Consider the following 22,656-nt stretch of genomic DNA (forward strand, 5'->3'; position numbering starts at 1 on the left):
CTACATTTGTTGTTATAGTTTTAAAAGCTAAGTTTTGAAGGATGGATAGATTTTAGCTAAATAGAGGAATGTGAGGGTTACATAAAAGAGAATTATCCTGAGATTGAGAAGGGAGCGTTGTTAAAAATTTCACATGATACCTTATGTAGTTTGAATCTTTTTTTAACTTATGTATACTAAATGTGTATGTAAGATGTTACATGCATTTATCCCAGTATTGCTGTTAATGTCTTCATTGGTGGCTATCCAGATCCCATGCTTGAGTTTATGAAGGAGGGGCCTTTAGTGCTGGCATTTGATTTGATTCTAATTCTTCCCTATGGAATTTCATTCTTCTTGGTCTTGTTCATAATCTGTTCTTGTCTCATGATGGCATCAGCATATTTCTGCCTTTACAGACATATTATCTGGTTAAGATCTTGAGATATCCAGGCGGATCTGTGCCTATCTTTGTCTTGCTCTCTTTGTCTTTATGGAATTTTGTGGTAGTTCCCTAATCACATTTTTAGGGCTGAAGCTCTTTCCTTTAATGTCCTTCCATGTAGGCTGTTGGCATAATGCCAAAGCATTGTTCAGCAAAGGCCATTCTGAGCTTGGGGCAGAACAATGCAGTTGAGGCAAGGCTTTGATGATCTGTCTCAATCCAGGAACAAATTTTAGAATATATAGAGAGAGAGTCTTAACTGTTTTGTTGATAACAGCATATCAAGAATCTTTTAACAGCTTAGGACCTCTCCTCAGAAAAAATGCACAGGTTTTTATAGACAATTTAAGAAGGTTCACAAAGTTTCTGGAGCTCATCTATTGAGCCTTGGCTTAGAAAACAGAAACAAGCAGACAAGCAAACTGATCCCAAGAAGTGACTAAAATGTATGTCCTTCAAGCAATTCTCCATACATATTATTTCTCAAGCATCTGATGTATATTGAACAGCATTAAGTTCAGAGTTATACCTGGAGTACGGATAGTCTGTATTGTAGAATTGCGTGCTTTATTTCTTAGATTTTTCTTCAGAGGTGAGCATTGCCCAAAACTGGGGGTCTTAGGAGCAGGGTTGAATAAAAAAAGTGGGCTGACAAGGGAGTCCGAGAAAAGAGGAACCATAATCTGAACATTCATAAAGGTGAGTGCTAAGAGACTCAAGGAGTTCCAGGACCAGATAAAGGTCAGACAGGAAGGTTGAGTTCAAAGCAGTAGGCAGAGGACCAAATTGGGCCTCACAGAATCAATAGACCAGCAGCAGGAAACAGACACGATTATTGCTGGGACAGGTTTTAAAAAAAATTTTTTTAATTGTAAAATACAACGTTACCATATTAACTACTTTTAAGTGTACAGTTCAGTGACATTAACTACATTCACATTGATGGGCAACCCTCACCGCCGTCCATGTCCAGAACTCTTTTTGTCTTGTAAAACTGGAACTCTGTTCCCTTTCTCCCCACCTCCAGCCCCTGGCAACCATCATTCTTCTTTCTGTCTCTATGACTTGGACTACACTGGGTGCCTCATGTAAGTGGAATCATATAGTATTTACCTTGCTGTGACAGGCTTATTCCACTTAACATAATGTTCTCAGGGTTCACCTGTGTTGTAGCATGTGTCATAATTTCCTTCCTTTTTAAGGCTGAATAATATTCCATTATATGTATATATCACATTTTATTTATCCATTCATCTGTCAATAAACATTTGGGTTCCTTCCACTCCTTGGCTATTGTGAGTAATGCTGTCATGAACATGGGTGTATGAATATCTCTTCAAGTCCCTGCTTTCAATTCCTTTCAGTATATACCCAGAAGTGGAATTGCTGGATTGTGTGGTAATTATATTTTTAATTTTTTGAAGAAACGCTATACTGTTTTCTTTAACAGCTGCACCATTTTACATTTCCACCAACAGTGCACATGGATTCTAATTTCTTCTCATCTTTGCCAACTCTTCTTTTCTTTTCTTTTTTAAATAGTAGCCATCCTAATGGGTACAATGGAACAGGTTTTGGACACGAAACCTAGAAAGCTCACCTGAGACTGGTATGTTTCAAGAGTCTTTTAAGGCACCAGTGTATGGGGAGGGAGCTGTTAAGGGCACAGGGCGGATTCAGATACCAATAACCACCCAAGCTGGGGGTAAAGTTAATAACCTCCTGATGAAAATTAAGGGACCTCTAGATATAAAATCAATACACAAAAATCAATAGTTTTCTTAATCAATAGCAACTACCAATTAGGAAATACAATGGCAGAAAGATTTGATTCACACTAGGAACAAAATCTTTATCTAAGAATAAACATTAAAAGAAATGCACAAAAGCTATATGGAGAAAACTATAAGACTTTATTGACGGACAAAATGATGGTCTGAATAAATGGCGAAACATAGGCGTGTTCCTGGATGGAATGCAGTGGCTCCCATTTTCACTCAGTAAAAGCCAAGGTCCTTGCAGTGATCTTTTAGACCCCACATACTCTGCCCCCACCCTCCCTGAGCCCCTCTCTCCTACCCCTCTGCTCTCACCTCGCTGTTCCAGCTACTCCGTCCTTCTCGCTTTCTTTTTTTTTTTTTTTAATTTTTTATTTATTGCAGTAACGTTGGTTTATAACATTGTATAAATTTCAGGTGTACATCATTATACTTCTATTTCTGCATAGATTACATCATGTTCACCACCCAAATACTAATTACAACTCATCACCACACACATGTGCCGAATTATCCCTTTTGCCCTCCCCGCTGCCCGCTTCCCCTCTGGTAACCACCAATCCAGTCTCTGTCTCTATGTGTTTGTTTATTGTTGTTATTATCTACTACTTAATGAAGGAAATCGCTTTCTTAAACAGAATCTTTGTTGTCATTATTCCTTTGAAACACTCTTCCTCTGGATAGCCCCTTGGTTAACTGTCTTCTCCGTTTCAAGTTTTTGCTCAATCTCAACTTTTCCGTAAGGCCTACCTTGATCACCCTACCACCTCCTCTCACTCTCATACTCCTGGTCCCTCTCACTGGTCAGTCTTATCTTGCTATTCTTTTTTCCCTCTTTCCACAGCATGTATCACTTTCCAACGTAATTTATAATTAACTTGTTTATTATTTTGTTGTTTGTTGTCTGCCTTTACTTGAAAAATGTAAGCTCCACGAGGACAGGATTTTTTGGTCTGTTTTGTTCACTGATATATGTCAAGTGCTAGAACGATGACTGGCACAAAGAAGGTGCTTAACATAGATTTATAGAATGAATGGTGGAAATTTTTGATGTTGAAAATATGTCTGTTCTCTCCAAATTAAGCTGCAAATTGAAGGAATCTAATCTAAAAGTCCCACAGGAATTTTTAGAACATAAGTTGATTTCAGTATTCATCTGAAAGAGAAAATGTAAGAGAACAGCAAAAAAAAATTTTTTTTAAACAAGGAGATTTGCCCTACTAGGTATTAAAACATAAAGCTATAGTAATTAAAACATAAAGCTATAGTAATTAAAACAGTGTGGTATTGGTACAGAAATAGAAATAGATCAATGTAAAGAATAAAAACTCTAGAAGGAGACCAGTGTATACAGGAGGATTTAATATAGGTAAAGGTAGCGCTTCACACTGACATGAATGTTGTTGGGATAATTGGCTGTACGTCTGGAAGAAGAGTAAGTTGGAGACATACTTTATAAAACACACACATTTCAGGTACAAGTAAATATGAAAAATAAAACTTAAAAATATTATTTTTATAAACTTTAGGTTAGGAAGGCCTTTTTAAAGAAGAAAAAAAAGTCCCTACAGGTCATGAAGAAAGTGACTGGCAGACTTGATTTTTTTTTTCAAACATCTGTACAACTTTAAGCAAAAGAAAGGCAAATGCAAATGACATACTGGGAAAAAGACATAACCAAGGGATTAATATCTAGAATATATAAAGGATTCCTACAAATTAATAAGAAAAAGATAAATGATGCAATAGATAAGTGGACAAAAGCTATGGAAAGGCAATTCTAAGAAGTAATAAAAATGACAAGCATATTAAAATATGCTCAACCTCACTAGCAGTCATGAAAATGAAATTGAAATGAAAAACAGCCAGGTATACTTCTTTTTTTGCCCATCAGATTGGCAAAAATAAAGTATGGTACTACTCTGTGGTGGTAAATACACTCTTATCCTTTTTGTGATAATGTAAATTGGTACTATTGCATGGGAGGGTAATTTGGGGTCACATCAAAATAAAAACTACACAGTCTTTGGGATCTAGCAATTCTCCTTAACGGTCTCTAATCTCAGGAAACACTTGTAATTTTTTTTAAAAAACAAAACACCACGTAGATGTTCATTGCAGCATTCTTCATAACAACAAAAAACTCAGAAACAGCCCACCAGTAAGGAAATGGTTAAATAAATTATATCTATACTTTAGAGTTAAGTAGACTTTATGTTACTTGCATGGAAGAGTTTCCAAGACATATTGTTAAGTGAAGGAAGTAAAATACAGAATAATATTCACATATGATCTCATTTGTGAAAAAAAAATCCTAAAATTATGTTCTGTATTTGTGTAACTGTGCATAGAAAATGCATAGAAAAAGATGTGGAAAGATGAATACCAAACATTTAACAACGATTGCCTCTGGAGAGGGGAGTGGGATATGGTGGTGGGTATTGTGAAAAGGGACCTCAATGTTTTACTTGATATACTTCTGTCTTGTGTGAATTTTTAAAAATAAGAATCTATTCATGTACTATTTGTATAAAAAAGAAAAGAAAGTTACTTGAGAGGTCTCATGGCCTCTTATCTCTGTGTAAAGGCAGGGTAATTTAATTCTCACCATGTATAGAGCCCCAATCTGTAGGCTTTTTGGAAGGGATACAAAGGGAAAGAAAATACTATTCCCGTCCTTCCAGTTTATAGATTAACAAATAGTTAAGACTCCCAAAGAGTGGAGTGGCAAAAGGGCAAAACTACATAAACGTCATTGGGAAATAAATTTTTTTTTTCAGGTAACAAAATTTACCTTCTAATCAGCAATGTTTTTATTTTAACCATTTTAGATGAAACACTTTTTAAAATTTATTAGATGTTGTTTTGCTTTCTTAAATAGAATACACACAGGGCTGGCCCGGTGGTGCAAGTGGTTAAGTGCGCGCGCTCCACTGCGGTGGCCCGGAGTTCGCCAGTTCAGATGCCGGGCGTGCACTGACGCACTGCTTGTCGAGCCATGCTGTGGCGGCGTCCCATATAAAGTAGAGGAAGATGGGCACGGATGTTAGCTCAGGGCCAGTCTTCCTCAGAAAAAAGAGGAGGATTGGCATCAGATGTTAGCTCAGGGCTGATCTTCCTCAACAACAAAAAAAAAGAATACACACAAACAAATTTTAACCTTTAGTTTGATAACTCAATGTTATATGTTATGGTACTATATTATTTCTAGTGCCTTCTGGAGCTATTGAATTATGTAGTGCTCTTATTACTATGTTGAATAGCCCTCTTGCTTCTATTAATTATCTATCTGCTGTGTAACAAAATACTGTGAAACTTAGCAGCTTAAAATAACAAGCATCTATTATTTCACAGTTTCTGAGGGTTAGGAATCCAGGAGCAGCTTAACTAAATCATTCTGGCTCAGGGTCTCTCATGAGGTTTTTGGCAGGGGTTGTAGTCCTCTGAAGGCTGGGGCTGGAGGACCCCCTTCCAAGATAGCTTCTTCACCAGGTTGTTGGCAGAAGGCTTCAGTTCCTCACCACATGGGCCTTTCCATAGGCTGGTTGAACATCCTCATGACATGGAAGCTCTCTTCTCTCAGAGCACATTATATGAGAGAGAGAGCAGGAGGAAGCAGCAGTGCTTTGTATGACCCAGTCTCAAAGTCACATACCGCCATATTCTCTTTGTTAGAAGAGTCACTAAGTCTAGCCCATGTTCAAACTCCACTTTGGGGTTTTTTGGAGGTGTAATTGACATACAACATTATTGCTTTTTTTTCTTGAGGTCATGTTGGTTTATAACATTATATAAATTTCAGATGTACATCACTGTATTTCAGTTTCTGTATAGACCGCATCGTGTTCGCCACCAAAGTCTAGCTGCCATCCATCACCATACACATGTGCCCCTTTATCCCTTTCACCCTCCTCCCACCCCCTTCCCCTCTGGTAACCACCAATCTGTTCTCTGTATCTATGTGTTTGTTTGTTGTTGTTTTTATCTTCTACTTATGAGTGAGATCATGCGGTATTTGACCTTCTCCCTCTGACTTATTTCACTTAGCATAATACCCTCAGGGTGCATCTGTGTTGTCACAGATGGCAAGATTCTGTCTTTTTATGGCTGAGTAGTATTCCATTTTGCATCTATACCACATCTTTATCCATTCATCCATTGATGGACACTTATGTTGCTTCCAAGTCTTGGTTATTGTGAATAATGCTGCAATGAACATAGGAGTGCTTATATCTTTTTGAATTAGTGTTTTCATGTTCTTTGGATAAATACCCAGCAGTGGAATAGCTGGATCATAAGGTATTTCTATTTTTAATTTTTTGAGGCATCTCCATACTATTTTCCATAGTGTCTGCACCAATTTACATTCCCACCAGCAGTGTACCACAGTTCTTTATTCTCTACATCCTCTCCAACACTTGTTATTTCTTGTCTTTTAATAATACGGCTCCACTTCTTGAAGGGAGGAGTATCAAAGAATTTGTGGACAAAACCACCATACTGGTGATATTTGGATTCTTGCATTTTATTTTGTATAATTTTCTCTCTTCATTATTACTTCTTGCTCTTGTTATGTCTGCCTGTATTATCCCTTGAATCCTTCTAATTCATTGCTTCTGGTCTTCTTTGGAGTTGTAAACCAGTTAATCTCATTATTAGAATTATGTGTAAAATAAAAGTAAAAATTAGATTCTGAGTGAGGGCCTAAGAAAATTCTGTAAGTAAAATACTTTAGTGTATCGATTTCATGTTGTCTACCTTGGCTATTTTCTGGTGAGTTATTGCTTACTACTAGTTATCTGCCAAATATGAACCTTATGGGTGAGGGGTTATTATAATACAAAGTGACTGCACTTTAGGGAACACAGACTAGAAGAGGGCTGCTTCTCTTTCCACATCTTATTTCTCATAGTTTTTCTCCCCATATTTTCCCTGTTATTCCTGGTTATCCCCTACTTGTTGGTATACATTTTTATATTAATCATAATACAGTGGTTGAAAGCACAGGCTCTGGAATCAGACTACCTGTGTTCCAGCCTGGCTTTGCTACTTACTAGCTGAGTGATGTTGGGCAAGTTAGCCTCTCTGCTTCAGTTTCATCATCTATGATATGGAGATAATAATACAGTGGTATCTACCTCACAGGGTTATTTTCAGGGTTAAATGGAAAAAGATATATAAGTGCTGACAACATAGTAAGCTGTGAATTAATGTTGCCTCTTTTTTATTATTAAGTCTAATAATGGAGTTTTCCTGTTGCCTAAGTAAGCAAACTGCCTAAGCTTTTAGTTCACAGACACTTGTGATTAGTTTTGGCTGCCCAGTGGCCAACATGTCTTTAGTATGTTTCCTCTCATTTTCAATTAAGTCCTTAAGGAATTTCAAGTTCAAACACTTTGAGCGTGAGCCAAACCCAACATAATAAGAAACTAAATCTGCTACTAAAAAAGGAACAGATCCAAAGCTAGCTATGTATGAGCTTTCGTTCCCCATGCCACTGTCCTCTCTACTAGCACAACTAATTGAGGGTTTGCCATGCTGTCACTATGTGAACAAGTACTAAAGATAGGAGTTCTAGTCCAGATCTTCTAAGTAGGTATTTAGGAAAGTCCAGGACGAAGTCAAGATGGCGGCAGGCAGACTCTGAACTCACCTCCTCCCGCGGACACAGCCAATTAACAACTACTCGTGGAAAAATTACCCCTGAGACAGAACTAAAAGCTGGATAAGAGGAACTCCTGCAACAACGGACAATCCTAACTGAGGTAGAAGAGGCAGAAACTCCCTTCTGGAGAGGAAAAACGCCGCCTTCACAAGCCGCCAGCTTCACGGCCGCCAGAGAACTGCCCGAAGGTACGCAGCCCTCCCTGGAGGCACGGGACACTGAGCCAGGGAGCACCCCCGGTGTGGGCATTTTGTGGACCCAGCACAATCGAGACGAGTGGCCTAATATCTGACTTTGCCTGCTACTAAAACATTGGGGGGTACCCCCAGAAAAGCTGGTTCACAAAGAAATTGAAACCGGCTCTTAAAGGGCCCACGCGCAAACTCATTCGTTTCAGAAAGCAACCTAAAATCACCGGAAAGAAAGGTACACAGTGCTTTGGCGGAAAGAGACTCACCTAATAGGCCCTGAGTGCATCTCAGTGAGAGGTGAGACCACTCCAGGGACTGGGACATTGGCGGCATCCATTGTTGTGGCCTGGTGTGGGTGTGCTGACACAGACGCCATTGGAGTTCTCCCTGAGGCCGGCTAGCCAAGGGTCTGCCCCACCCACTAGAGCACCGATTTAATCCAGCTCAGCCAGGGCAGGCAGCCCACCCTAGAGACTGGCCCCACCCAACAACAAGCCCTCAGGCAACTTGTGAGCCTGCATAGATTGGTGAGTGGATTCCCTGCAGCCTGGCAACTGAGCCCACTTCAGTGGGGCAGGGCGTGCACAAGGAGCAGATGGAGAGTGTGGGGCGGTGGTGGAGTGTGTGGGGCTCCCACCGTGGAGAGACTGGGTCTGCTTCGGGAGGTCGGGGCACTCACACGGGGCAGGACTGTGTTGACTGTGTGTGTGGACCTGTGGGCGGCAGGGCTTGTCAGCTGCAGAAGACTTGTGCTTCTCAAAGACCCACATAGGGAGTTTGCCCCACCTTCCAAAGCCTGAAACAATTGGGTGCTCCCGTGCCTGAGGCCAGCTCCACACAGCTGCAATCCTCAGAGAGCTGATAAGAGACCTAAAGGCTAGAGGCTTATAGCAATTGTAAGCCCCTGAGCCTAACAACCTGCCACGCTGGGGGCCTACTCACTTAAAAGAACTACTGCAACACAAATGTGGTGTTAGAACTTGCAGCCAACTGTGCTGGGTCTCCCCACACCTGATAAAGAGACTGAAGGGCCCACAACAACTACAAGCAGCTGAGCATTACAACAGCTGGCCAGGAGCATAAGTTGGCCTCCCTGGACGCCTACAGGGAGACCAAACAGGCCTCAACAGAAGGGCATACGTAGCCCACATAGGGGTCACCCCTGGAACGTTGAGAACTGAGGGAAGCACACTGCAGGCCTCCTAAGGCACAACTTACATAAGGTCACCTACCTAAGAGCAGGAGACGTAGCTGACTTACCTAATACGTAGACACAAGCACAGGGAAAGAGACAAAATGAGGAGGCAAAGGAATACATTCCAAGTAAGGGAACAGGACAAAACCCCAGAAAAGGAACTAAGTGAAACAGAAATGAGCAACCTACCCGACAGAGAGTTCAAACAAAGAGTGTTAAGGATGCTCACTGATGTGGGGAGAAGAATAGATGTACTCAGTGAGAATGTCAACAAAGAAATGGAAGATATAAAAAAGAACCAATCAGAAATGAAGAATACAATACTGGAAATGAAAAATTCACTAGAGGGACTCAAAAGCAGAGAAGAGGATACAGAAAATGGATCTGTGAGCTGGACGAAAGACTAGAGGAAGTTACCCAAGCTGAACAGATAAAAGAGAAAAGAATTAAAAAGAGTGAGGAAAGTCTAAGGGACCTCTGGGACAACACCGAGCACACTAACATCCGTGGTATAGGTGTCCCGGAAGGAGAAGAGTGAGACAAAGGGGCAGAGAATCTATTTCAAGAAATAATAGATGAAAACTTCCCTAACCTAAGGAAGGAAACAGACATCCAGGTACAGGAATCACAGAGAGCCCCAAACAAGATAAACCCAAAGAGGCCCACACCATGACACATCATAATCAAAATGTCCAGAATTAAAGATAAAGAGAGAATCCTAAAAGCCGCAAGAGAAATTCAAGTTACATACAAAGGAAACCCCATGAGGCTATCAGCTGACTTCTCAGCAGAAGCCTTACAGGCTAGAAGAGAGTGGCAGGATATATTTAAAGTGCTAAAAGGAAAAAACTTAGAGCCAAGAACTCTCTATCTGGCAAGGTTATCATTCAAAATGGAAGGAGAGATCAAAAATTTCACAGACAAGCAAAAATTAAAGGAGTTTGTCACCAAGAAACCAGTGCTACAAGAAATGTTAAAGGGACTGATTTAAGGGGAAAAGAGAAGACCACAAATAGGAACAATTATCTATTTCCATGATAAGAGGGTAATGGATACAAATGCACAAAAAAGAGGTGAGATATGATATCAAAAACATAAAAGGAAGGAGGAGGGGAATTAAAGAGTAGAGCTTTCAGACACAGGTCAAACTAAAGAGACCATCAATTCCGTACAGAAGAAGAAAGGAACGGAGAAGGACTACTAAAACACTGAGGAAAAGAAAAGTTAAAAAATGGCATTAAGTACATACTTATCAATAGCTACTTTAAATTTTAGTCAATGGACTAAATGCTCCAATTAAAAGGCATAGAGTGGCTGATTGGATTAAAAAACAAGACCCATATATATGCTGCATCCAAGAGACACACTTCAGACCTAAAGACACTCACAAATTGAAAGTGAAGGGATGGAAAAAGATACTCCACGCAAATGGCAATGAAAGGAAAGCTGGGGTAGCAGTACTCATATCAGACAAAATAGACTTTAAAACAAAAACTGTAAAAAGAGACAAGGGCATTACATAATGATCAAGGGAACAATCCAACAAGAGGATATAACACTTGTAAATATCTATGCACCCGATAGATAGTAGGTGCACCTAAATATATAAAGCAATTATTAACAGACATAAAAACAGAAATAGACAGTAACACAATTATAGTAGGGGACTTTAACACTCCACTTACACCAATGGATGGATCATCCAAACAGAAGATCAATAAGGAAACATTGGCCTTAAATGACACACTAGAACAGATGGACCTAGTAGATATATACAGAGCATTCCATCCAAAAACCGAAGAATACACATTCTTTTCAAAAGCACATGGAACATTCTCCAGGATTGATCAGATATTAGGCCACAAAACAAGTCTCCATAAATTTCAGAAGACTGAAATAATACCAAGCATCTTTTCTGACCACAATGGTATGAAACTAGAAATCAACTATAGGAAGAAAATCAGAAAAGCCACAAATATGTGGAGATTAAAAAAATGCTACTGAACAACGACTGGGTCAATGAAGAAATCAAAAAATACCGGGAGACAAATGAAAATGAAAATATGACATGCCAGAATTTATGGGATACAGCAAAAGCAGTTCTAAGAGGGAAGTTTATAGCAATACAGGCCTATCTCAACAAACAAGAAAAATCTCAAATAAACAATCTAACAATGCACCTAAAGGAACTGGAAAAAGAAGAACAAACAAAGCCCAAAATCAGTAGAAGAAGGGAAATAATAAAAATCAGAGCAGAAATAAATGAAATAGAGACCAAAAAAAATAGAAAAAATTAATAAAACCAAGAGCTGATTCTTTGAAAACATAAACAAAATTGACAAACCTTTAGCTAGACTCACCAAGAAAAAAAGAGAGAAGGCACAAATTAGTAAAATCAGAAATGAAAGAGGAGAAATTACAACAGACACCTCAGAAATACAAAAGATTATAAGAGAATACTATGAAAAGCTATATGCCAACCAATTCGACAATCTGGAAGAAATGGATAAATTCTTAGAATCATACAACCTTCCAAAACTGGATCAAGAAGAAGTAGAGAATTTGAATAGACCAATCACCAGTAAGGAGATCGAAACAGTAATCAAAAACCTCCCCAAAAATAAAAGTCCAGGACCAGACGGCTTCCCTGGTGAATTCTACCAAACATTCAAAGAAGACTTAATACCTATCCTTCTCAAACTCTTCGAAAAAATAGAGGAGGGGGGGAAGCTCTCTAACTCATTCTGCGAAGCCGACGTTACCCTGATACCAAAACCAGACAAGGACAACACAAAAAAAGAAAATTACAGGCCAATATCACTGATGAACATCGATGCAGAAATCCTCAACAAAATACTAGCAAATCGCATACAACAATACGTTAAAAAGATTAAACACCATGATCAAGTGGGATTTATTCCAGCTGTGCAGGGATGGTTCAACATTCGCAAATCAATCAACGTAATACACCACATTAATAAAATGAAGAATAAAAATCACATGATCATCTCAATAGATGCAGAGAAAGCAGTTGACAAGATACAGCATCCATTTATGATAAAAACTCAGAATAAAATGGGTATAGAAGGCAAGTACCTCAACATAATACAAGCCATATATGAGAAACCCACAGCTAATATCATCCTCCATGGTGAAAAACGTAAAGCTATCCCTCTAAGAACAGGAACCAGTCAAGGATGCCCATTGTCACCACTCCTATTTAACATAGTACTGGAAGTCCTAGCCAGAGGAATCAGGCAAGAGAAAGAAAAAAAAAGGATCCAAATTGGAAAGAAAGAAGTGAAACTGTCGCTATTTGCAGATGACATGATTTTATATATAGAAAACCCTAAAGAATCCACCAGAAAACTTTTAGAAGTAATAAACAAATATGGTAAAGTTGCAGGATACAAAATCAACATACAAAAATCAGTTGCATTTCTACACACTAACAACGAAGTAGCAGAAAGAGAAATTAAGAATACCATCCCATTAAATGAACAGACACTTCTCCAAGGAAGATATACAGATGGCCAATAGGCACATGAAAAGATGCTCAACATCACTAATCATCAGGGAAATGCAAATCAAAACAACACTAAGATACCACCTCACGCCCGTTAGAATGGCTATAATCACCAAGACAAAAAACAACAAATGTTGGAGGGGATGTGGAGAAACAGGAACCCTCATACACAGCTGGTGGGAATGCAAATTGGTGCAGCCTCTATGGAAAACGGTATGGAGATTCCTCAAAGAATTAAAAATAGAGATGCCCTATGATCCAGCCATCCCACTACTGGGAATCTATCCAACGCACCTGAAATCAACAATCCAAAGAGGCTTATGCACCCCTATGTTCATTGCAGCATTATTCACCATAGCCAAGAAGTGGAAGCAACCTAAGTGTCCCTCGACTGACGATTGGATTAAGAAAATGTGGTATATATATACAATGGAATACTACTCAGCCATAAAAAAAGACAAAATCGTCCCATTTGCAACAACATGGATGGGCTTGGAGCGTATTATGTTAAGTGAAATAAGCCAGAAAGAGAAAGACAAACACTGTATGATCTCACTCATATGTGGAATATAAACCAACACATGGACAGAGAAAACTGGACTGTGGTTACCCGGGAAGTGGGGGTGGGGGGTGGGCACAAGGGGTGAAGGGAGTCATATATGGGGTGATGGACAAACAAAAATGTACAACCCAAAATTTCACAATGTTAGAAACCATTAAAATATCAATAAAAATCAAAAAAAATAAATAAATAAAATAAAATAAAATTAAAAAAAAAAAAAAAAAAGAATACCATCCCATTTACAATTGCAACAAAAAGAATAAAATACCTAGGAATAAACTTAGCCAAAGAGGTGAAAGAGCTGTACACGGAAAACTATAACACATTGCTGAAAGAAATTGAAGAAGACACAAAGAAATGGAAAGATATTCCGTGCTCTTGGATTGGAAGAATTAACATAGTTAAGATGTCCACACTTTCTAAAGCAATCTACAGATTCAATGCAATCCCTATCAAAGTTCCAACAACATTTTTCACAGAAATAGAACAAAGAATCCTAAAATTTATATGAAACAGCAAAAGACCCTGAATAGCTAAAGGAATCCTGAGAAAAAAGAACAAAGCTGGAGGTATCACACTCCCTGATTTCAAAATATACTACAAAGCTATAGTAACCAAAACAGCAATGTACTGGCACAAAAACAGACACACAGATCAATGGAATAGAATCGAAAGCCCAGAAATAAACCCACACATCTATGGACAGCTAATCTTTGACAAAGGAGCCAAGAACATACAATGGAGAAAAGAAAGTCTCCTCAACAAATGGTGTTTGGAAAACTGGATAGCCACATGCAAAAAATTGAAAGTAGACCCTTACCTTACACCAGACACAAAAATTAACTCCAAATTGATTAAAGACTTGAACGTAAGACCTGAAACTATGAAACTTCTAGGAGAAAACATAGGCAGTACTCTCTTCGACATCGGTCTTAGCAACATATTTTTAAGCACCATGTCTGACTGGGCAAGAGAAACAATAGAAAAAATAAACAAATGGGACTACATCAAACTAAAAAGCCTCTGCACAGCGGAGGAAACCATCAACAAAACGAAAAGACAACCTAGCAATTGGGAGAAGATATTTGCAAACCATACATCTGATAAGGGCTTAATCTCCAAAATATATAAAGAACTCATGCATCTCAATAACAAAAAAACTAACAACCCAATTAAAAAATGAGCAAAAGGTGGTGACGTCAGCATCATGGCGGAGTGAGCTTTCCCGTGAATTCTTCCCCCACAAAATACAACAAAAGTAACAGCCACAGACCAACAACGGAATCCCAGACAGTCAAAAGCTGGAGCGGAGGGATCCACACTGCCGCACATCTGAGAGCGGAACGTGCTGGGCCCCCGGAGGAAGTGGGGAGAGGTAAGGAGAACTCCGCTCCCTCCCCATCAGATCAGCGATCCGGTCCGCGCGCGGCTCCCAGAGAGGGGGGAGGGGCGGCCCTCGGCGGGAAACTGTAGCTCTTCGGGCTCTCTCAGCCAGTGGGAAACTCCTGCACAGAGGGCTCAGAGGAGCCACAGGGCTACCATCAACATCTGAGCAACCCAGAGAGCGGATAAAGAGGGGCAAACGAGAAGCCTCCCACGTCAGGTACCCAGAGGGCAAAAGAGAGAGCTCCCCCCTCCCCGCAACCCGGAGTCTGCAGCTCGACCAGATCTAGCGGTCCGAGGCAGACCTGAATAAACTGGACTGGACCCGTGGATCGCAGTGGGGAAAAGAAACAAAACAAAACAAAACAAAACTGCGGATCGCAGCAGAAAAACTGGGGCAGAGCGCAGGGGGCTTAGACTACACAGCCCTTTACCACCACACAGTGGCGGCAGGTGGAAATTGCAACCAGAGACTTCCAGGATGAGGAAAATCAAAACCAACACAGGAACCACAATGCAAAAATATATGAAATCACCAGACCAGAAACAAAATGACAAGCACCCAGAAATCAACCCCGAAGACACAGAAATCCATAAACTAAATGACAGAGATTTCAAAATAGCTATCATAAAAACACTCAACGAAATACGAGACAACACAGACAAACAATTCAATGAGATTAGGAGTTTCTTCACAAAAGAGATTGAAATCATAAAGAAAAACCTATCAGGGCTGATGGAGATGAAGAACACAATGGAGGAGATAAAGGAGAATCTGGAATCTTTAAAGAACAGAGCTGACAATATGGAGGAAAGAATTAGTACTTTAGAGGATAGGAATACAGATATACTCCAGATGGAAGAAGAGAGAGAACTAAGACTAAAAAGAAATGAAGAAAGACTCCGAGAAATATCGGACTCTATTAGAAAATGTAACATAAGAATTATAGGTATTCCTGAGGGAGAGGAGAGGGAAAGAGGAACAGAGAGCCTATTCAAGGAAATAATAGCTGAAAATTTCCCAAATCTGGGGAAGGAGCAGGAAATACCAGTAAGCGAAGCCAACAGGACTCCTATATATATTAACAGACAAAGGCCTTCACCACGACACCTAGTGGTAAGGCTAGCCAGGGTCAACGTCAAAGAAACAATATTAAGGGCAGCTAGACAAAAACAAAAAATAACGTACAAAGGAACTCCCATCAGGCTCTCAGCGGATTTCTCAACAGAAACTTTTCAGGCTAGACGAGACTGGAATGATATATTCCAAATACTAAAAGACAAAAACTTTCAGCCAAGAATACTCTATCCAGCAAAAATATCCTTCAAATATGATGGAGAAATAGTAACTGTCCCAGATAAACAAAAGCTAAGGGAGTTCATGGCCACGAGACCGCCACTACAAGAAATACTCAAGAAGGCCCTCAGGCCTGAAAACAAGAAGAGAAAGGGAACACAAAGCTTGGAGTAAGGAGAAAAGTAGGTAGACAAAATCAGAGAAATAGTAGATCTTTACCGGAATAGGTTAGCAACCACTTAAATACTAAACTCAAAGATCAAAGGAAGAAATTCACCAAAAATAAATTTAACCCCATCACTGTAAACACACAGCCACAACACAAGATAGAATAAGGTATAACAAGAGCAACTTAGAAGGGGAAGAGGAAAGTGACTGAATTGACTTAGTATAAGGAAATAGGAGGCTATCAGATAATGGACTATCTCATACAGAAGATTTTTCGCCCAAACCTCAAGGTAACCACTAAACAAATAATCAAATTAAAACCACATATGATAAACAAAGAGAAAACTAGAAGAATCATAAGACAGAACAACCAAACTGAATTGGCAGTCCAAAACAAATGGGACAAGAAACAAAGGAAATGCAAAAGAACCAGAAAATAAGTGACAAAACAGCAACATTCAACCCTCATATTTCAATAATTACCCTAAATGTAAATGGATTGAACTCTCCAATCAAAAGATACAGAGTGGCAGGATGGATTAAAAAGCAAGACCCAACAATATGCTGCCTTCAGGAAACACATCTTAGCACTAAAGACAAGCACAGGCTCAGAGTGAAAGGATGGAAGACAATACTCCAAGCTAATGGCAAACAAAAGAAAGCAGGTGTTGCCATACTCATATCAGACAAAGTAGACTTCAAGATAAAACAGGTTAAGAAAGACAAAGAAGGGAAATATATAATGATAAAAGGGACACTCCATCAAGAAGACATATCACTTATAAATATATATGCACCCAACATAGGAGCACCAATGTACATAAAACAACTATTAACAAACCTAAAAGGAGAAATCAACAACAACACAATAATAGTAGGGGATCTTAACACCCCACTTACAGCAATGGATAGATCATCCAGACAAAAAGTTAATAAAGAAATATTAGACTTAAATGAAAAACTGGACGAGATGGACCTAGTAGACATATACAGAGCACTCCACCCAAAAACAGCTGACTACACATTCTTCTCAAGCGCGCATGGAACATTCTCTAGGATAGACCATATGTTGGGAAACAAAGCAAGCCTCAATAAATTTAAGAAGATTGAAATCATAACAAGCATCTTTTCAGACCATAAGGCTATGAAACTGGAAATGAACCAGGAAAAAAAAACTGGGAAAGTGACAAAAATGTGGAGATTAAACAACATGCTACTGAACAACCAATGGATCATTGATGAAATTAAAGGAGAAATCAAAAACTATCTGGAAACAAATGAAAATGATAACATGCCATATCAAACCATATGGGACGCAGCAAAAGCGGTCCTGAGAGGGAAACTCATAGCGATACAAGCCCACCTTAACAAACAAGAAAAAGCCCTAATAGGCAACCTTAAATTACACCTAACAGAACTAGAAAAAGAAGAACAAACAAAGCCCAAAGCCAGCAGAAGGAGAGAAATAATAAAAATCAGAGCAGAAATAAATGATATTGAGACCAAAAAAAACAGTAGAAAGGATTAATGAAACAAAGAGTTGGTTCTTCGAGAAGATAAACAAAATAGACAAACCCTTAGCCAGGCTAACTAAGAAAAAAAGAGAAAAGGCTCAAGTAAATAAAATTAGAAATGAAAGAGGAGAAATTACAACGGATACCATGGAAATACAGAGGATTATAAGAGAATACTATGAGAAATTATATGCCAACAAATTGGACAATCTAGAAGAAATGGATAAATTCTTAGACTTATACAACCTCCCAAAATTGAACCAAGAAGAAATGGAGAATCTGAATAGACCAATCACAAGTAAAGAGATTGAAATAGTAATCAAAAACCTCCCAAAAAATAAAAGTCCAGGACCAGATGGCTTCTCCAGTGAATTTTACCAAACATTCAAAGAAGATTTAATACCCATCCTCCTCAAACTATTCCAAAAAATAGAGGAAGATGGAACACTTCCTGAATCATTCTATGAGGCCAACATCACCCTGATACCGAAACCAGACAAAGACAATACAAAGAAAGAAAATTACAGGCCAATATCGCTGATGAACATTGATGCAAAAATCCTCAACAAAATATTGGCAAACCGAATACAACAATATATCAAAAAGATCATACACCATGATCAAGTGGGATTTATACCAGAGACGCAGGGATGGTTCAACATCCGCAAATCAATCAACGTGATACATCACATCAACAAAACAAAGAATAAAAACCACATGATCATCTCAATAGACGCAGAGAAGGCATTTGACAAGATACAACATCCATTTATGATAAAAACTCTCAATAAAATGGGAATAGATGGAAAGTACCTCAACATAATAAAGGCCATATATGACAAACCCACAGCTAACATCATACTCAACGGGGAAAGACTGAAAGCCATTCCTCTGAGAACAGGAACGAGGCAGGGCTGCCCACTCTCACCACTCCTGTTCAACATAGTACTGGAGGTTTTGGCCAGAGCAATTAGGCAAGAAAAAGGAATAAAAGGAATCCAAATAGGTAACGAAGAAGTGAAACTCTCACTATTTGCAGATGACATGATTGTATATATAGAAAACCCTAAAGAATCTGTTGGAAAACTGTTAGAAACAATCAACAACTACAGCCAAGTCACAGGGTACAAAATCAATCTACAAAAATCAGTTGCGTTTCTATATGCTAATAATGAACTAACAGAAAGAGAGCTCAAAAAGATAATACCATTTACAATTGCATCAAAAAGAATAAAATACCTAGGAATAAATCTTACCAAGGAGGTGAAGGACCTATACAATGAGAACTACAAGACATTATTGAGGGAAATCTACGATGACATAAAGAAATGGAAAGATATCCCATGCACGTGGATTGGAAGAATAAACATAGTTAAAATGTCTATATTACCTAAAGCAATCTACAGATTCAATGCAATCCCAATCAGAATCCCAATGACATTCTTCACAGAAATAGAAAAAAGAATACTAAAATTTATATGGGGCAACAAAAGACCCCGAATAGCTAAAGAAATCCTAAAGAAAAAGAACAAAGCAGGAGGCATCACAATTCCTGACTTCAAAACATACTACAAAGCAATAGTAATCAAAACAGCATGGTACTGGTACAAAAACAGACACACAGATCAATGGAACAGAATTGAAAGCCCAGAAATAAAACCACACATATACGGACAGCTAATTTTCGACAAAGGTGCTAAGGACATGCAATGGAGAAAGGAAAGTCTCTTCAATAAATGGTGTTGGGAAAACTGGACATCCACATGCAAAAGAATGAAAGTGGACCATGTGCTATCGCCATTCACAAAAATTAACTCCAAATGGATCAAAGACCTGAAGGTGAGACCTGAAACTATAAAACTCATAGAAGAAAATATAGGCAACACACTATTTGACATTGGGTTTAAAGGAATCTTTTCGGATGACATGCCTACCCAGACTAGGGAAACTAAAGAAAAAATAAACAAGTGGGACTTTATCAGACTAAAGAGCTTTTATAAGACAAATGAAATCAGAATCAAGATGAACAAACAAACAACCAGCTGGGAGAGAATATTTGCAAAACATACATCTGACAAGGGGTTGATCTCCATAATATATAAAGAACTCACACAATTGAACAACAAAAAAACAAACAACCCGATCAAAAAATGGGCAGAGGAAATGAACAGACACTTCTCCAAGGAAGATATACAGATGGCCAATAGGCACATGAAAAGATGCTCAACATCACTAATCATCAGGGAAATGCAAATCAAAACAACACTAAGATACCACCTCACGCCCGTTAGAATGGCTATAATCACCAAGACAAAAAACAACAAATGTTGGAGAGGATGTGGAGAAACAGGAACCCTCATACACAGCTGGTGGGAATGCAAATTGGTGCAGCCTCTATGGAAAACGGTATGGAGATTCCTCAAAGAATTAAAAATAGAGATGCCCTATGATCCAGCCATCCCACTACTGGGAATCTATCCAACGCACCTGAAATCAACAATCCAAAGAGGCTTATGCACCCCTATGTTCATTGCAGCATTATTCACCATAGCCAAGAAGTGGAAGCAACCTAAGTGTCCCTCGACTGACGATTGGATTAAGAAAATGTGGTATATATATACAATGGAATACTACTCAGCCATAAAAAGAGACAAAATCGTCCCATTTGCAACAACATGGATGGGCCTGGAGCGTATTATATAATGTTAAGTGAAATAAGCCAGAAAGAGAAAGACAAACACTGTATGATCTCACTCATATGTGGAATATAAACCAACACATGGACAGAGAAAACTGGACTGTGGTTACCCGGGAAGTGGGGGTGGGGGGTGGGCACAAGGGGTGAAGGGAGTCATATATGGGGTGATGGACAAACAAAAATGTACAACCCAAAATTTCACAATGTTAGAAACCATTAAAATATCAATAAAAATCAAAAAAAAAAAAAAAAAAGAGCAAAAGACCTGAACAGACATTTCTCCAAAGAAGATATACAGATGGCCAAGAGACACATGAAAAGATGTTCAAAATCCTTAACTATCAGGGAAATGCAAATCAAAACTACAATGAGATATCACCTCATGCCCGTCAGAATGGCTATAATTAACAAGACAGGAAACAACATATGTTGGAGAGGAAGTGGAGAGAAGGGAACTCTCATACACTGCTGGTGGGAGTGCAAACTGGTGCAGCCACTATGCAAAACAGTATGGAGATTCCTCAAAAAATCAAGGATAGAACTACCATGTGATCCAGCTACTCCACTCCTGGGTATTTATCCAAAGAACTTGAAAACACCAATGCGTAAAGATACATGCACCCCTGTGTTCATGCAGCGTTATTCACAATAGCCAAGACTTGGATCCAACCTAAGTGCCCATCAAGGGACGAATGGATAAAGAAGCTGTGGTATATATACACAATGGAATACTACTCAGCCATAAGAAACGATGAAATCCAGCCATTTGTGACAACGTGGATGGACATTGACGGTATTATGCAAAGTGAAATAAGTCAGAGGGAGAAGGTCAAATACCGTACGATTTCTTTCATTAAGTAGTAGATAATAACAACAATAAACAAACACATAGAGACAGAGATTGGATTTGTGGTTACCAGAGGGGAAGGGGGGAGGGAGGAGGGCGAGAGGGATAATTTGGCACATGTGTGTGGTGATGGGTTGTAGTTAGTATTTGGGTGGTGAACATGATGTAATCTATGCAGAAATAGAAGTATAAAGATGTACACCTGAAATTTATACAATGTTATAAACCAATGTTACTGCAATAAACAAAAAAAAAAAAAAAAAGGAAAGTCCATATCAGGACCATGACATTATACAACTCCAGGGCACAGTTCCCACTGCAGTCTGTGAATGGTGACCTCTGAAAATATGCAGTGTACAACCTGGGTGGCCGTATGTGGTGTCCCAGGCAAGAAGATTGCCAAGGAGAGTAGATCTTTATTTTCTTGAACAAATTCAATTGGAAACACTCTAGAGAGCAAAAAGAATCCCTATGGTTTAAAGTGGAGAAATCATCTACCCAAAGGATGAGAATGGGCCTACTGAGTTCAGGACTTACAAGCAAAAGGCATGATTTCCAGTGCTGATTCTTGCCACTTACCATCTCTCTGAGCGTTAGTTTTCTCAACTGTAAATGGGTAATTATCTTTCCCTATATCTCAGGCTTAAAGAGATGATTTTTATAAACTATAAAAGCTAAACAAATGCAAATGATGAGATTCTCTCATTTCTTCTTATAGTTCTTGTGCTAGGGAAAAACAAAGTCATGAACAGGTTAGTGATCTGTACTTTATTCATGGTTCAGAGGCTTAGAGGAGTTAAAAAACAAAGCACTGATTGGTCTAGCTCTGATGATCAGATGCAAAGAGTATTACTTATTGTTCTGTATACAGAATGAAGAGGGAGCCGGCCCTGTGGCTTAGCGGTTAGGTGCGCGCGCTCCACTGCTGGCGGCCCGGGTTCGGATCCCGGGCGCGCACCGACGCGCCGCTTCCACGGCCATGCTGAGGCCGCGTCCCACGTACAGCGGTACAGCGACTGGAAGGATGTGCAGCTATGGCATAGAACTATCTACTGGGGCTTTGGGGGAAAAAATAAATAAATAAAATTATAAAAAAAAAAAGAATGAAGAGGGTTTGTGAGAGTGTCAAGTGAAGCGAGATGGAACAGGTCGGGGAGAAAAGTGTAACAGTTAAGAGATTTTTACTCAATTAGTTACTTCTGTAGGGAATTAAATATTTTCCTACTGAAATGAAAGACCCAGTAGGTTTAAAGCAATAAAATGAAGTTTAATGAATTGTCCGATAACAAAATTCTAAAATGCATGGATTGGTAAGACCAAATATACCTTTAAAGAAAATTTTGTTTTTTTTAATCTCTTAGTCATCCCTTCAGGAGAGCTAACTACTAAGAAAACTGCTTGGCCTCCA

At 39.0% G+C, this 22,656-nt stretch overlaps 1 protein-coding gene across 4 annotated transcripts in view; it reads left to right on the top strand.

The window, feature by feature from the left end:
- The window catches only part of LOC131393067 (phospholipid-transporting ATPase FetA-like), a 133,940-nt gene that overhangs the window by 1,175 nt on the left and 110,109 nt on the right, over positions 1–22,656 (top strand). The window contains exon 1 of one of the 4 annotated variants that reach the window (XM_058523444.1): positions 694–2,033. The exons of the other annotated variants lie outside the window; for them this stretch is intronic. The gene's annotated coding sequence lies outside the window, so the exon portion shown is untranslated. Of the gene's footprint in view, positions 1–693; positions 2,034–22,656 lie in introns of those variants that run through there. 4 annotated transcript variants of the gene reach the window in all.

The sequence above is a fragment of the Diceros bicornis genome, chromosome 28 (assembly GCF_020826845.1).
Source record: "Diceros bicornis minor isolate mBicDic1 chromosome 28, mDicBic1.mat.cur, whole genome shotgun sequence".
NCBI classification, from domain to species: domain Eukaryota; kingdom Metazoa; phylum Chordata; class Mammalia; order Perissodactyla; family Rhinocerotidae; genus Diceros; species Diceros bicornis.